Source organism: Eleutherodactylus coqui, chromosome 10 (assembly GCF_035609145.1).
Source record: "Eleutherodactylus coqui strain aEleCoq1 chromosome 10, aEleCoq1.hap1, whole genome shotgun sequence".
Classification (NCBI taxonomy): domain Eukaryota; kingdom Metazoa; phylum Chordata; class Amphibia; order Anura; family Eleutherodactylidae; genus Eleutherodactylus; species Eleutherodactylus coqui.
In genome coordinates this window covers 69027940-69041700 of record NC_089846.1, presented here as the reverse complement: position 1 = coordinate 69041700, position 13761 = coordinate 69027940, and positions in this window count along the sequence as shown.

The window sequence follows — 13761 nt, the reverse complement described above, 5'->3', positions numbered from 1 at the left end:
GGAGTGTATTTGACATATATTGTCTCAGGCTTTGCTTGCAGTCCTACCATATCGCACAAAATACAGAAGTGCAGTCAAGGCAGCTTTTTACCTAAAATGGTAAAAATTGGTCAAAGCCTCATGCAGTTTATTAGAACTGGAAGAACATCAATGGCAATTATAAGAATAATGCTGATAATAATACAAATTTTGTATGTATGTTTTCAGCCCTACAAAACCATAACTATAGAAGTTTAAATTTATACGTAAAGCTAGATATTTGTAGAAATATCTATATTGATATATAACTATCTATTTATATAGCTAGATATATATCTATGCAGTAAGATACATTAGATAGATAGATTAGATAGATAGATAGACTGTATATAAGCCTGCAAGTCTTGCACTTGAAGCAGCTTTATGATGTCATTAAGGCTCGATGGTGACACGCGCACCCGGAACAAGGACCACAGGTTGTTAGCGGCCATTTTTCCGTCAGTCTCCACTGGAGCTAGAAGTGAGCAGACAGATACTGCTATAGACGCGGCTGGAGCCAGATCATTTGTCTCTGTGATGGACAACGTTTGAAATTCGCCCTTAAGCGGGAGACGGCAGCCTACAACAGTCAAATATATCGCGGCTTATCACTTCTTTTGAGGGAGGTACAGTTATTCCAGATAGGGGAATGGGTAGGTTAAGATATTCCAGGGTGGGGAATGCTTATGGGCAAGGCATTATGCTTGATCGGAGGCGGATGAAGTGGCAAAAAAGGCTCGGCCTACACCATGACCATGCAACTCGTCAACCCAAAGTGAATATGAGCCACACAGGTTGGTTGAAATGGCGCAGCATGAATGATAGAACCTGGATCCAAGCGTCCCAGGATACATTGCAGCGAAAACATTCAACAATGTTCAGCGTGACCAATGTTTCTATCTTGGAAAATGAAATCGCATGCTGTATGGAGTGTATTTGACATATATTGTCTCAGGCTTTGCTTGCAGTCCTACCATATCGCACAAAATACAGAAGTGCAGTCAAGGCAGCTTTTTACCTAAAATGGTAAAAATTGGTCAAAGCCTCATGCAGTTTATTAGAACTGGAAGAACATCAATGGCAATTATAAGAATAATGCTGATAATAATACAAATTTTGTATGTATGTTTTCAGCCCTACAAAACCATAACTATAGAAGTTTAAATTTATACGTAAAGCTAGATCTTTGTAGAAATATCTATATTGATATATAACTATCTATTTATATAGCTAGATATATATCTATGCAGTAAGATACATTAGATAGATAGATTAGATAGATAGATAGATAGACTGTATATAAGCCTGCAAGTCTTGCACTTGAAGCAGGTTTATGATGTCATTAAGGCTCGATGGTGACACGCGCACCCGGAACAAGGACCACAGGTTGTTAGCGGCCATTTTTCCGTCAGTCTCCACTGGAGCTAGAAGTGAGCAGACAGATACTGCTATAGACGCGGCTGGAGCCAGATCATTTGTCTCTGTGATGGACAACGTTTGAAATTCGCCCTTAAGCGGGAGACGGCAGCCTACAACAGTCAAATATATCGCGGCTTATCACTTCTTTTGAGGGAGGTACAGTTATTCCAGATAGGGGAATGGGTAGGTTAAGATATTCCAGGGTGGGGAATGCTTATGGGCAAGGCATTATGCTTGATCGGAGGCGGATGAAGTGGCAAAAAAGGCTCGGCCTACACCATGACCATGCAACTCGTCAACCCAAAGTGAATATGAGCCACACAGGTTGGTTGAAATGGCGCAGCATGAATGATAGAACCTGGATCCAAGCGTCCCAGGATACATTGCAGCGAAAACGTTCAACAATGTTCAGCGTGACCAATGTTTCTATCTTGGAAAATGAAATCGCATGCTGTATGGAGTGTATTTGACATATATTGTCTCAGGCTTTGCTTGCAGTCCTACCATATCGCACAAAATACAGAAGTGCAGTCAATGCAGCTTTTTACCTAAAATGGTAAAAATTGGTCAAAGCCTCATGCGGTTTATTACCTGCCCCTGTAATAACATCAATGGCAATTATAAGAATAATGCTGATAATAATACAAATTTTGTATGTATGTTTTCAGCCCTACAAAACCATAACTATAGAAGTTTAAATTTATACGTAAAGCTAGATATTTGTAGAAATATCTATATTGATATATATCTAGCTATATAAATAGATAGTTATATATCTATGCAGTAAGATACATTAGATAGATAGATAGATAGATAGATAGACTGTATATAAGCCTGCAAGTCTTGCACTTGAAGCGGCTTTATGATGTCACTAAGGCTCGATGGTGACACGCACACCCGGAACAAGGACCACAGGTTGTTAGCGGCCATTTTTCCGTCAGTCTCCACTGGAGCTAGAAGTGAGCAGACAGATACTGCTATAGACGCGGCTGGAGCCAGATCATTTGTCTCTGTGATGGACAACGTTTGAAATTCGCCCTTAAGCGGGAGACGGCAGCCTACAACAGTCAAATATATCGCGGCTTATCACTTCTTTTGAGGGAGGTACAGTTATTCCAGATAGGGGAATGGGTAGGTTAAGATATTCCAGGGTGGGGAATGCTTATGGGCAAGGCATTATGCTTGATCGGAGGCGGATGAAGTGGCAAAAAAGGCTCGGCCTACACCATGACCATGCCACTCTTCAACCCAAACTGAATATGAGCCACACAGGTTGGTTGAAATGGCGCAGCATGAATGATAGAACCTGGATCCAAGCGTCCCAGGATACATTGCAGCGAAAACATTCAACAATGTTCAGCGTGACCAATGTTTCTATCTTGGAAAATGAAATCGCATGCTGTATGGAGTGTATTTGACATATATTGTCTCAGGCTTTGCTTGCAGTCCTACCATATCGCACAAAATACAGAAGTGCAGTCAAGGCAGCTTTTTACCTAAAATGGTAAAAATTGGTCAAAGCCTCATGCAGTTTATTAGAACTGGAAGAACATCAATGGCAATTATAAGAATAATGCTGATAATAATACAAATTTTGTATGTATGTTTTCAGCCCTACAAAACCATAACTATAGAAGTTTAAATTTATACGTAAAGCTAGATATTTGTAGAAATATCTATATTGATATATAACTATCTATTTATATAGCTAGATATATATCTATGCAGTAAGATACATTAGATAGATAGATTAGATAGATAGATAGACTGTATATAAGCCTGCAAGTCTTGCACTTGAAGCAGCTTTATGATGTCATTAAGGCTCGATGGTGACACGCGCACCCGGAACAAGGACCACAGGTTGTTAGCGGCCATTTTTCCGTCAGTCTCCACTGGAGCTAGAAGTGAGCAGACAGATACTGCTATAGACGCGGCTGGAGCCAGATCATTTGTCTCTGTGATGGACAACGTTTGAAATTCGCCCTTAAGCGGGAGACGGCAGCCTACAACAGTCAAATATATCGCGGCTTATCACTTCTTTTGAGGGAGGTACAGTTATTCCAGATAGGGGAATGGGTAGGTTAAGATATTCCAGGGTGGGGAATGCTTATGGGCAAGGCATTATGCTTGATCGGAGGCGGATGAAGTGGCAAAAAAGGCTCGGCCTACACCATGACCATGCAACTCGTCAACCCAAAGTGAATATGAGCCACACAGGTTGGTTGAAATGGCGCAGCATGAATGATAGAACCTGGATCCAAGCGTCCCAGGATACATTGCAGCGAAAACATTCAACAATGTTCAGCGTGACCAATGTTTCTATCTTGGAAAATGAAATCGCATGCTGTATGGAGTGTATTTGACATATATTGTCTCAGGCTTTGCTTGCAGTCCTACCATATCGCACAAAATACAGAAGTGCAGTCAAGGCAGCTTTTTACCTAAAATGGTAAAAATTGGTCAAAGCCTCATGCAGTTTATTAGAACTGGAAGAACATCAATGGCAATTATAAGAATAATGCTGATAATAATACAAATTTTGTATGTATGTTTTCAGCCCTACAAAACCATAACTATAGAAGTTTAAATTTATACGTAAAGCTAGATCTTTGTAGAAATATCTATATTGATATATAACTATCTATTTATATAGCTAGATATATATCTATGCAGTAAGATACATTAGATAGATAGATTAGATAGATAGATAGATAGACTGTATATAAGCCTGCAAGTCTTGCACTTGAAGCAGGTTTATGATGTCATTAAGGCTCGATGGTGACACGCGCACCCGGAACAAGGACCACAGGTTGTTAGCGGCCATTTTTCCGTCAGTCTCCACTGGAGCTAGAAGTGAGCAGACAGATACTGCTATAGACGCGGCTGGAGCCAGATCATTTGTCTCTGTGATGGACAACGTTTGAAATTCGCCCTTAAGCGGGAGACGGCAGCCTACAACAGTCAAATATATCGCGGCTTATCACTTCTTTTGAGGGAGGTACAGTTATTCCAGATAGGGGAATGGGTAGGTTAAGATATTCCAGGGTGGGGAATGCTTATGGGCAAGGCATTATGCTTGATCGGAGGCGGATGAAGTGGCAAAAAAGGCTCGGCCTACACCATGACCATGCAACTCGTCAACCCAAAGTGAATATGAGCCACACAGGTTGGTTGAAATGGCGCAGCATGAATGATAGAACCTGGATCCAAGCGTCCCAGGATACATTGCAGCGAAAACGTTCAACAATGTTCAGCGTGACCAATGTTTCTATCTTGGAAAATGAAATCGCATGCTGTATGGAGTGTATTTGACATATATTGTCTCAGGCTTTGCTTGCAGTCCTACCATATCGCACAAAATACAGAAGTGCAGTCAATGCAGCTTTTTACCTAAAATGGTAAAAATTGGTCAAAGCCTCATGCGGTTTATTACCTGCCCCTGTAATAACATCAATGGCAATTATAAGAATAATGCTGATAATAATACAAATTTTGTATGTATGTTTTCAGCCCTACAAAACCATAACTATAGAAGTTTAAATTTATACGTAAAGCTAGATATTTGTAGAAATATCTATATTGATATATATCTAGCTATATAAATAGATAGTTATATATCTATGCAGTAAGATACATTAGATAGATAGATAGATAGATAGATAGACTGTATATAAGCCTGCAAGTCTTGCACTTGAAGCGGCTTTATGATGTCACTAAGGCTCGATGGTGACACGCACACCCGGAACAAGGACCACAGGTTGTTAGCGGCCATTTTTCCGTCAGTCTCCACTGGAGCTAGAAGTGAGCAGACAGATACTGCTATAGACGCGGCTGGAGCCAGATCATTTGTCTCTGTGATGGACAACGTTTGAAATTCGCCCTTAAGCGGGAGACGGCAGCCTACAACAGTCAAATATATCGCGGCTTATCACTTCTTTTGAGGGAGGTACAGTTATTCCAGATAGGGGAATGGGTAGGTTAAGATATTCCAGGGTGGGGAATGCTTATGGGCAAGGCATTATGCTTGATCGGAGGCGGATGAAGTGGCAAAAAAGGCTCGGCCTACACCATGACCATGCCACTCTTCAACCCAAACTGAATATGAGCCACACAGGTTGGTTGAAATGGCGCAGCATGAATGATAGAACCTGGATCCAAGCGTCCCAGGATACATTGCAGCGAAAACATTCAACAATGTTCAGCGTGACCAATGTTTCTATCTTGGAAAATGAAATCGCATGCTGTATGGAGTGTATTTGACATATATTGTCTCAGGCTTTGCTTGCAGTCCTACCATATCGCACAAAATACAGAAGTGCAGTCAAGGCAGCTTTTTACCTAAAATGGTAAAAATTGGTCAAAGCCTCATGCAGTTTATTAGAACTGGAAGAACATCAATGGCAATTATAAGAATAATGCTGATAATAATACAAATTTTGTATGTATGTTTTCAGCCCTACAAAACCATAACTATAGAAGTTTAAATTTATACGTAAAGCTAGATATTTGTAGAAATATCTATATTGATATATAACTATCTATTTATATAGCTAGATATATATCTATGCAGTAAGATACATTAGATAGATAGATTAGATAGATAGATAGACTGTATATAAGCCTGCAAGTCTTGCACTTGAAGCAGCTTTATGATGTCATTAAGGCTCGATGGTGACACGCGCACCCGGAACAAGGACCACAGGTTGTTAGCGGCCATTTTTCCGTCAGTCTCCACTGGAGCTAGAAGTGAGCAGACAGATACTGCTATAGACGCGGCTGGAGCCAGATCATTTGTCTCTGTGATGGACAACGTTTGAAATTCGCCCTTAAGCGGGAGACGGCAGCCTACAACAGTCAAATATATCGCGGCTTATCACTTCTTTTGAGGGAGGTACAGTTATTCCAGATAGGGGAATGGGTAGGTTAAGATATTCCAGGGTGGGGAATGCTTATGGGCAAGGCATTATGCTTGATCGGAGGCGGATGAAGTGGCAAAAAAGGCTCGGCCTACACCATGACCATGCAACTCGTCAACCCAAAGTGAATATGAGCCACACAGGTTGGTTGAAATGGCGCAGCATGAATGATAGAACCTGGATCCAAGCGTCCCAGGATACATTGCAGCGAAAACATTCAACAATGTTCAGCGTGACCAATGTTTCTATCTTGGAAAATGAAATCGCATGCTGTATGGAGTGTATTTGACATATATTGTCTCAGGCTTTGCTTGCAGTCCTACCATATCGCACAAAATACAGAAGTGCAGTCAAGGCAGCTTTTTACCTAAAATGGTAAAAATTGGTCAAAGCCTCATGCAGTTTATTAGAACTGGAAGAACATCAATGGCAATTATAAGAATAATGCTGATAATAATACAAATTTTGTATGTATGTTTTCAGCCCTACAAAACCATAACTATAGAAGTTTAAATTTATACGTAAAGCTAGATCTTTGTAGAAATATCTATATTGATATATAACTATCTATTTATATAGCTAGATATATATCTATGCAGTAAGATACATTAGATAGATAGATTAGATAGATAGATAGACTGTATATAAGCCTGCAAGTCTTGCACTTGAAGCAGCTTTATGATGTCATTAAGGCTCGATGGTGACACGCGCACCCGGAACAAGGACCACAGGTTGTTAGCGGCCATTTTTCCGTCAGTCTCCACTGGAGCTAGAAGTGAGCAGACAGATACTGCTATAGACGCGGCTGGAGCCAGATCATTTGTCTCTGTGATGGACAACGTTTGAAATTCGCCCTTAAGCGGGAGACGGCAGCCTACAACAGTCAAATATATCGCGGCTTATCACTTCTTTTGAGGGAGGTACAGTTATTCCAGATAGGGGAATGGGTAGGTTAAGATATTCCAGGGTGGGGAATGCTTATGGGCAAGGCATTATGCTTGATCGGAGGCGGATGAAGTGGCAAAAAAGGCTCGGCCTACACCATGACCATGCAACTCGTCAACCCAAAGTGAATATGAGCCACACAGGTTGGTTGAAATGGCGCAGCATGAATAATAGAACCTGGATCCAAGCGTCCCAGGATACATTGCAGCGAAAACGTTCAACAATGTTCAGCGTGACCAATGTTTCTATCTTGGAAAATGAAATCGCATGCTGTATGGAGTGTATTTGACATATATAGTCTCAGGCTTTGCTTGCAGTCCTACCATATCGCACAAACCACAGAAGTGCAGTCAGGGCAGCTTTTTACCTAAAATGGTAAAAATTGGTCAAAGCCTCATGCGGTTTATTACCTGCCCCTGTAATAACATCAATGGCAATTATAAGAATAATGATGATAATAATACAAATTTTGTATGTATGTTTTCAGCCCTACAAAACCATAACTATAGAAGTTTAAATTTATAGGTAAAGCTAGATATTTGTAGAAATATCTATATTGATATATAACTATCTATTTATATAGCTAGATATATATCTATGCAGTAAGATACATTAGATAGATAGATAGATAGATAGATAGATAGATAGATAGATAGACTGTATATAAGCCTGCAAGTCTTGCACTTGAAGCAGCTTTATGATGTCATTAAGGCTCGATGGTGACACGCGCACCCGGAACAAGGATCACAGGTTGTTAGCGGCCATTTTTCCATCAGTCTCCACTGGAGCTAGAAGTGAGCAGACAGATACTCCTATAGACGCTGCTGGAGCCAGATCATTTGTCTCTGTGATGGACAACGTTTGAAATTCGCCCTTTAGCGGGAGACGGCAGCCTACAACAGTCAAATTGATCACTGCTTATCACTTCTTTTGTGGTAGGTACAGTTATTCCAGATAGGGGAATGGGTAGGTTAAGTTATTCCAGGGAGGGGAATGCTTATGGGCAAGGCTTTATGCTTGATCGGAGGCGGATGAAGTGGCATAAAAGGCTCGGCCTACACCATGACCATGCCACTCTTCAACCCAAAGTGAATATAAGCCACACAGGTTGGTTGAAATGGCGCAACATGAATGATGGAACCTGGATCCAAGCGTCCCAGGATGCATTGCAGCGAAAACGTTCAACAATGTTCAGCGTGACCAATGTTTCTATCTTGGAAAATGAAATTGCATGATGTATGGAGTGTATTTGACATATCTTGTCTCAGGATTTGCTTGCAGTCCTACCATATCCCAGAAAATGCAGAAGTGCAGTCAATGCAGCTTTTTACCTAAAATGGTAAAAATTGGTCAAAGCCTCATGCGGTTTATTACCTGCCCCTGTAATAACATCAATGGCAATTATAAGAATAATGCTGATAATAATACAAATTTTGTATGTATGTTATCAGCCCTTCAAAACCATAACTATAGAAGTTTAAATTTATACGTAAAGCTAGATATTTGTAGAAATATCTATATTGATATATATCTAGCTATATAAATAGATAGTTATATATCTATGCAGTAAGATACATTAGATAGATAGATAGATAGATAGATAGATAGACTGTATATAAGCCTGCAAGTCTTGCACTTGAAGCAGCTTTATGATGTCATTAAGGCTCGATGGTGACACGCGCACCCGGAACAAGGACCACAGGTTGTTAGCGGCCATTTTTCCGTCAGTCTCCACTGGAGCTAGAAGTGAGCAGACAGATACTGCTATAGACGCGGCTGGAGCCAGATCATTTGTCTCTGTGATGGACAACGTTTGAAATTCGCCCTTAAGCGGGAGACGGCAGCCTACAACAGTCAAATATATCGCGGCTTATCACTTCTTTTGAGGGAGGTACAGTTATTCCAGATAGGGGAATGGGTAGGTTAAGATATTCCAGGGTGGGGAATGCTTATGGGCAAGGCATTATGCTTGATCGGAGGCGGATGAAGTGGCAAAAAAGGCTCGGCCTACACCATGACCATGCAACTCGTCAACCCAAAGTGAATATGAGCCACACAGGTTGGTTGAAATGGCGCAGCATGAATGATAGAACCTGGATCCAAGCGTCCCAGGATACATTGCAGCGAAAACATTCAACAATGTTCAGCGTGACCAATGTTTCTATCTTGGAAAATGAAATCGCATGCTGTATGGAGTGTATTTGACATATATTGTCTCAGGCTTTGCTTGCAGTCCTACCATATCGCACAAAATACAGAAGTGCAGTCAAGGCAGCTTTTTACCTAAAATGGTAAAAATTGGTCAAAGCCTCATGCAGTTTATTAGAACTGGAAGAACATCAATGGCAATTATAAGAATAATGCTGATAATAATACAAATTTTGTATGTATGTTTTCAGCCCTACAAAACCATAACTATAGAAGTTTAAATTTATACGTAAAGCTAGATCTTTGTAGAAATATCTATATTGATATATAACTATCTATTTATATAGCTAGATATATATCTATGCAGTAAGATACATTAGATAGATAGATTAGATAGATAGATAGACTGTATATAAGCCTGCAAGTCTTGCACTTGAAGCAGGTTTATGATGTCATTAAGGCTCGATGGTGACACGCGCACCCGGAACAAGGACCACAGGTTGTTAGCGGCCATTTTTCCGTCAGTCTCCACTGGAGCTAGAAGTGAGCAGACAGATACTCCTATAGACGCTGCTGGAGCCAGATCATTTGTCTCTGTAACGGACAACGTTTGAAATTCGCCCTTAAGCGGGAGACGGCAGCCTACAACAGGCAAATTGATCGCTGCTTATCACTTCTTTTGTGGTAGGTACAGTTATTCCAGATAGGGGAATGGGTAGGTTAAGTTATTCCAGGGAGGGGAATGCTTATGGGCAAGGCTTTATGCTTGATCAGAGGCGGATGAAGTGGCATAAAAGGCTCGGCCTACACCATGACCATGCCACTCGTCAACCCAAAGTGAATATGAGCCACACAGGTTGGTTGAAATGGCGCAACATGAATGATGGAACCTGCATCCAAGCGTCCCAGGATGCATTGCAGCGAAAACGTTCAACAATGTTCAGCGTGACCAATGTTTCTATCTTGGAAAATGAAATCGCATGCTGTATGGAGTGTTTTTGACATATCTTGTCTCAGGATTTGCTTGCAGTCCTACCATATCCCACAAAATGCAGTAGTGCAGTCAATGCAGCTTTTTACCTAAAATGGTAAAAATTGGTCAAAGCCTCATGCAGTTTATTACCTGTCCCTGGAATAACATCAATGGCAATTATAGGAATAATGCTGATAATAATACAAATTTTGTATGTCTGTTTTTAGCCCTACAAAACCATAACTATAGAAGTTTAACTTTATACTTAAAGCTAGATATTTGTAGAAATATCTATATTGATATATAACTATCTATTTATATAGCTAGATATATATCTATGCAGTAAGATACATTAGATAGATAGATAGATAGATAGACTGTATATAAGCCTGCAAGTCTTGCACTTGAAGCAGCTTTATGATGTCATTAAGGCTCGATGGTGACACGCGCACCCGGAACAAGGACCACAGGTTGTTAGCGGCCATTTTTCCGTCAGTCTCCACTGGAGCTAGAAGTGAGCAGACAGATACTCCTATAGACGCTGCTGGAGCCAGATCATTTGTCTCTGTAACGGACAACGTTTGAAATTCGCCCTTAAGCGGGAGACGGCAGCCTACAACAGGCAAATTGATCGCTGCTTATCACTTCTTTTGTGGTAGGTACAGTTATTCCAGATAGGGGAATGGGTAGGTTAAGTTATTCCAGGGAGGGGAATGCTTATGGGCAAGGCTTTATGCTTGATCAGAGGCGGATGAAGTGGCATAAAAGGCTCGGCCTACACCATGACCATGCCACTTGTCAACCCAAAGTGAATATGAGCCACACAGGTTGGTTGAAATGGCGCAACATGAATGATGGAACCTGGATCCAAGCGTTCCAGGATGCATTGCAGCGAAAACGTTCAACAATGTTTAGCGTGACCAATGTTTCTATCTTGGAAAATGAAATTGCATGCTGTATGGAGTGTTTTTGACATATCTTGTCTCAGGATTTGCTTGCAGTCCTACCATATCCCACAAAATGCAGAAGTGCAGTCAATGCAGCTTTTTACCTAAAATGGTAAAAATTGGTCAAAGCCTCATGCAGTTTATTACCTGTCCCTGGAAGAACATCAATGGCAATTATAAGAATAATGATGATAATAATACAAATTTTGTATGTATGTTTTCAGCCCTACAAAACCATAACTATAGAAGTTTAAATTTATACGTAAAGCTAGATATTTGTAGAAATATCTATATTGATATATAACTATCTATTTATATAGCTAGATATATATCTATGCAGTAAGATACATTAGATAGATAGATTAGATAGATAGATAGACTGTATATAAGCCTGCAAGTCTTGCACTTGAAGCAGCTTTATGATGTTATTAAGGCTCGATGGTGACACGCGCACCCGGAACAAGGACCACAGGTTGTTAGCGGCCATTTTTCCGTCAGTCTCCACTGGAGCTAGAAGTGAGCAGACAGATACTGCTATAGACGCGGCTGGAGCCAGATCATTTGTCTCTGTGATGGACAACGTTTGAAATTCGCCCTTAAGCGGGAGACGGCAGCCTACAACAGTCAAATATATCGCGGCTTATCACTTCTTTTGAGGGAGGTACAGTTATTCCAGATAGGGGAATGGGTAGGTTAAGATATTCCAGGGTGGGGAATGCTTATGGGCAAGGCATTATGCTTGATCGGAGGCGGATGAAGTGGCAAAAAAGGCTCGGCCTACACCATGACCATGCAACTCGTCAACCCAAAGTGAATATGAGCCACACAGGTTGGTTGAAATGGCGCAGCATGAATAATAGAACCTGGATCCAAGCGTCCCAGGATACATTGCAGCGAAAACGTTCAACAATGTTCAGCGTGACCAATGTTTCTATCTTGGAAAATGAAATCGCATGCTGTATGGAGTGTATTTGACATATATAGTCTCAGGCTTTGCTTGCAGTCCTACCATATCGCACAAACCACAGAAGTGCAGTCAGGGCAGCTTTTTACCTAAAATGGTAAAAATTGGTCAAAGCCTCATGCGGTTTATTACCTGCCCCTGTAATAACATCAATGGCAATTATAAGAATAATGATGATAATAATACAAATTTTGTATGTATGTTTTCAGCCCTACAAAACCATAACTATAGAAGTTTAAATTTATAGGTAAAGCTAGATATTTGTAGAAATATCTATATTGATATATAACTATCTATTTATATAGCTAGATATATATCTATGCAGTAAGATACATTAGATAGATAGATAGATAGATAGATAGACTGTATATAAGCCTGCAAGTCTTGCACTTGAAGCAGCTTTATGATGTCATTAAGGCTCGATGGTGACACGCGCACCCGGAACAAGGATCACAGGTTGTTAGCGGCCATTTTTCCATCAGTCTCCACTGGAGCTAGAAGTGAGCAGACAGATACTCCTATAGACGCTGCTGGAGCCAGATCATTTGTCTCTGTGATGGACAACGTTTGAAATTCGCCCTTTAGCGGGAGACGGCAGCCTACAACAGTCAAATTGATCACTGCTTATCACTTCTTTTGTGGTAGGTACAGTTATTCCAGATAGGGGAATGGGTAGGTTAAGTTATTCCAGGGAGGGGAATGCTTATGGGCAAGGCTTTATGCTTGATCGGAGGCGGATGAAGTGGCATAAAAGGCTCGGCCTACACCATGACCATGCCACTCTTCAACCCAAAGTGAATATAAGCCACACAGGTTGGTTGAAATGGCGCAACATGAATGATGGAACCTGGATCCAAGCGTCCCAGGATGCATTGCAGCGAAAACGTTCAACAATGTTCAGCGTGACCAATGTTTCTATCTTGGAAAATGAAATTGCATGATGTATGGAGTGTATTTGACATATCTTGTCTCAGGATTTGCTTGCAGTCCTACCATATCCCACAAAATGCAGAAGTGCAGTCAATGCAGCTTTTTACCTAAAATGGTAAAAATTGGTCAAAGCCTCATGCGGTTTATTACCTGCCCCTGTAATAACATCAATGGCAATTATAAGAATAATGCTGATAATAATACAAATTTTGTATGTATGTTTTCAGCCCTACAAAACCATAACTATAGAAGTTTAAATTTATACGTAAAGCTAGATATTTGTAGAAATATCTATATTGATATATATCTAGCTATATAAATAGATAGTTATATATCTATGCAGTAAGATACATTAGATAGATAGATAGATAGATAGATAGATAGATAGATAGATAGATAGATAGACTGTATATAAGCCTGCAAGTCTTGCACTTGAAGCGGCTTTATGATGTCACTAAGGCTCGATGGTGACACGCACACCCGGAACAAGGACCACAGGTT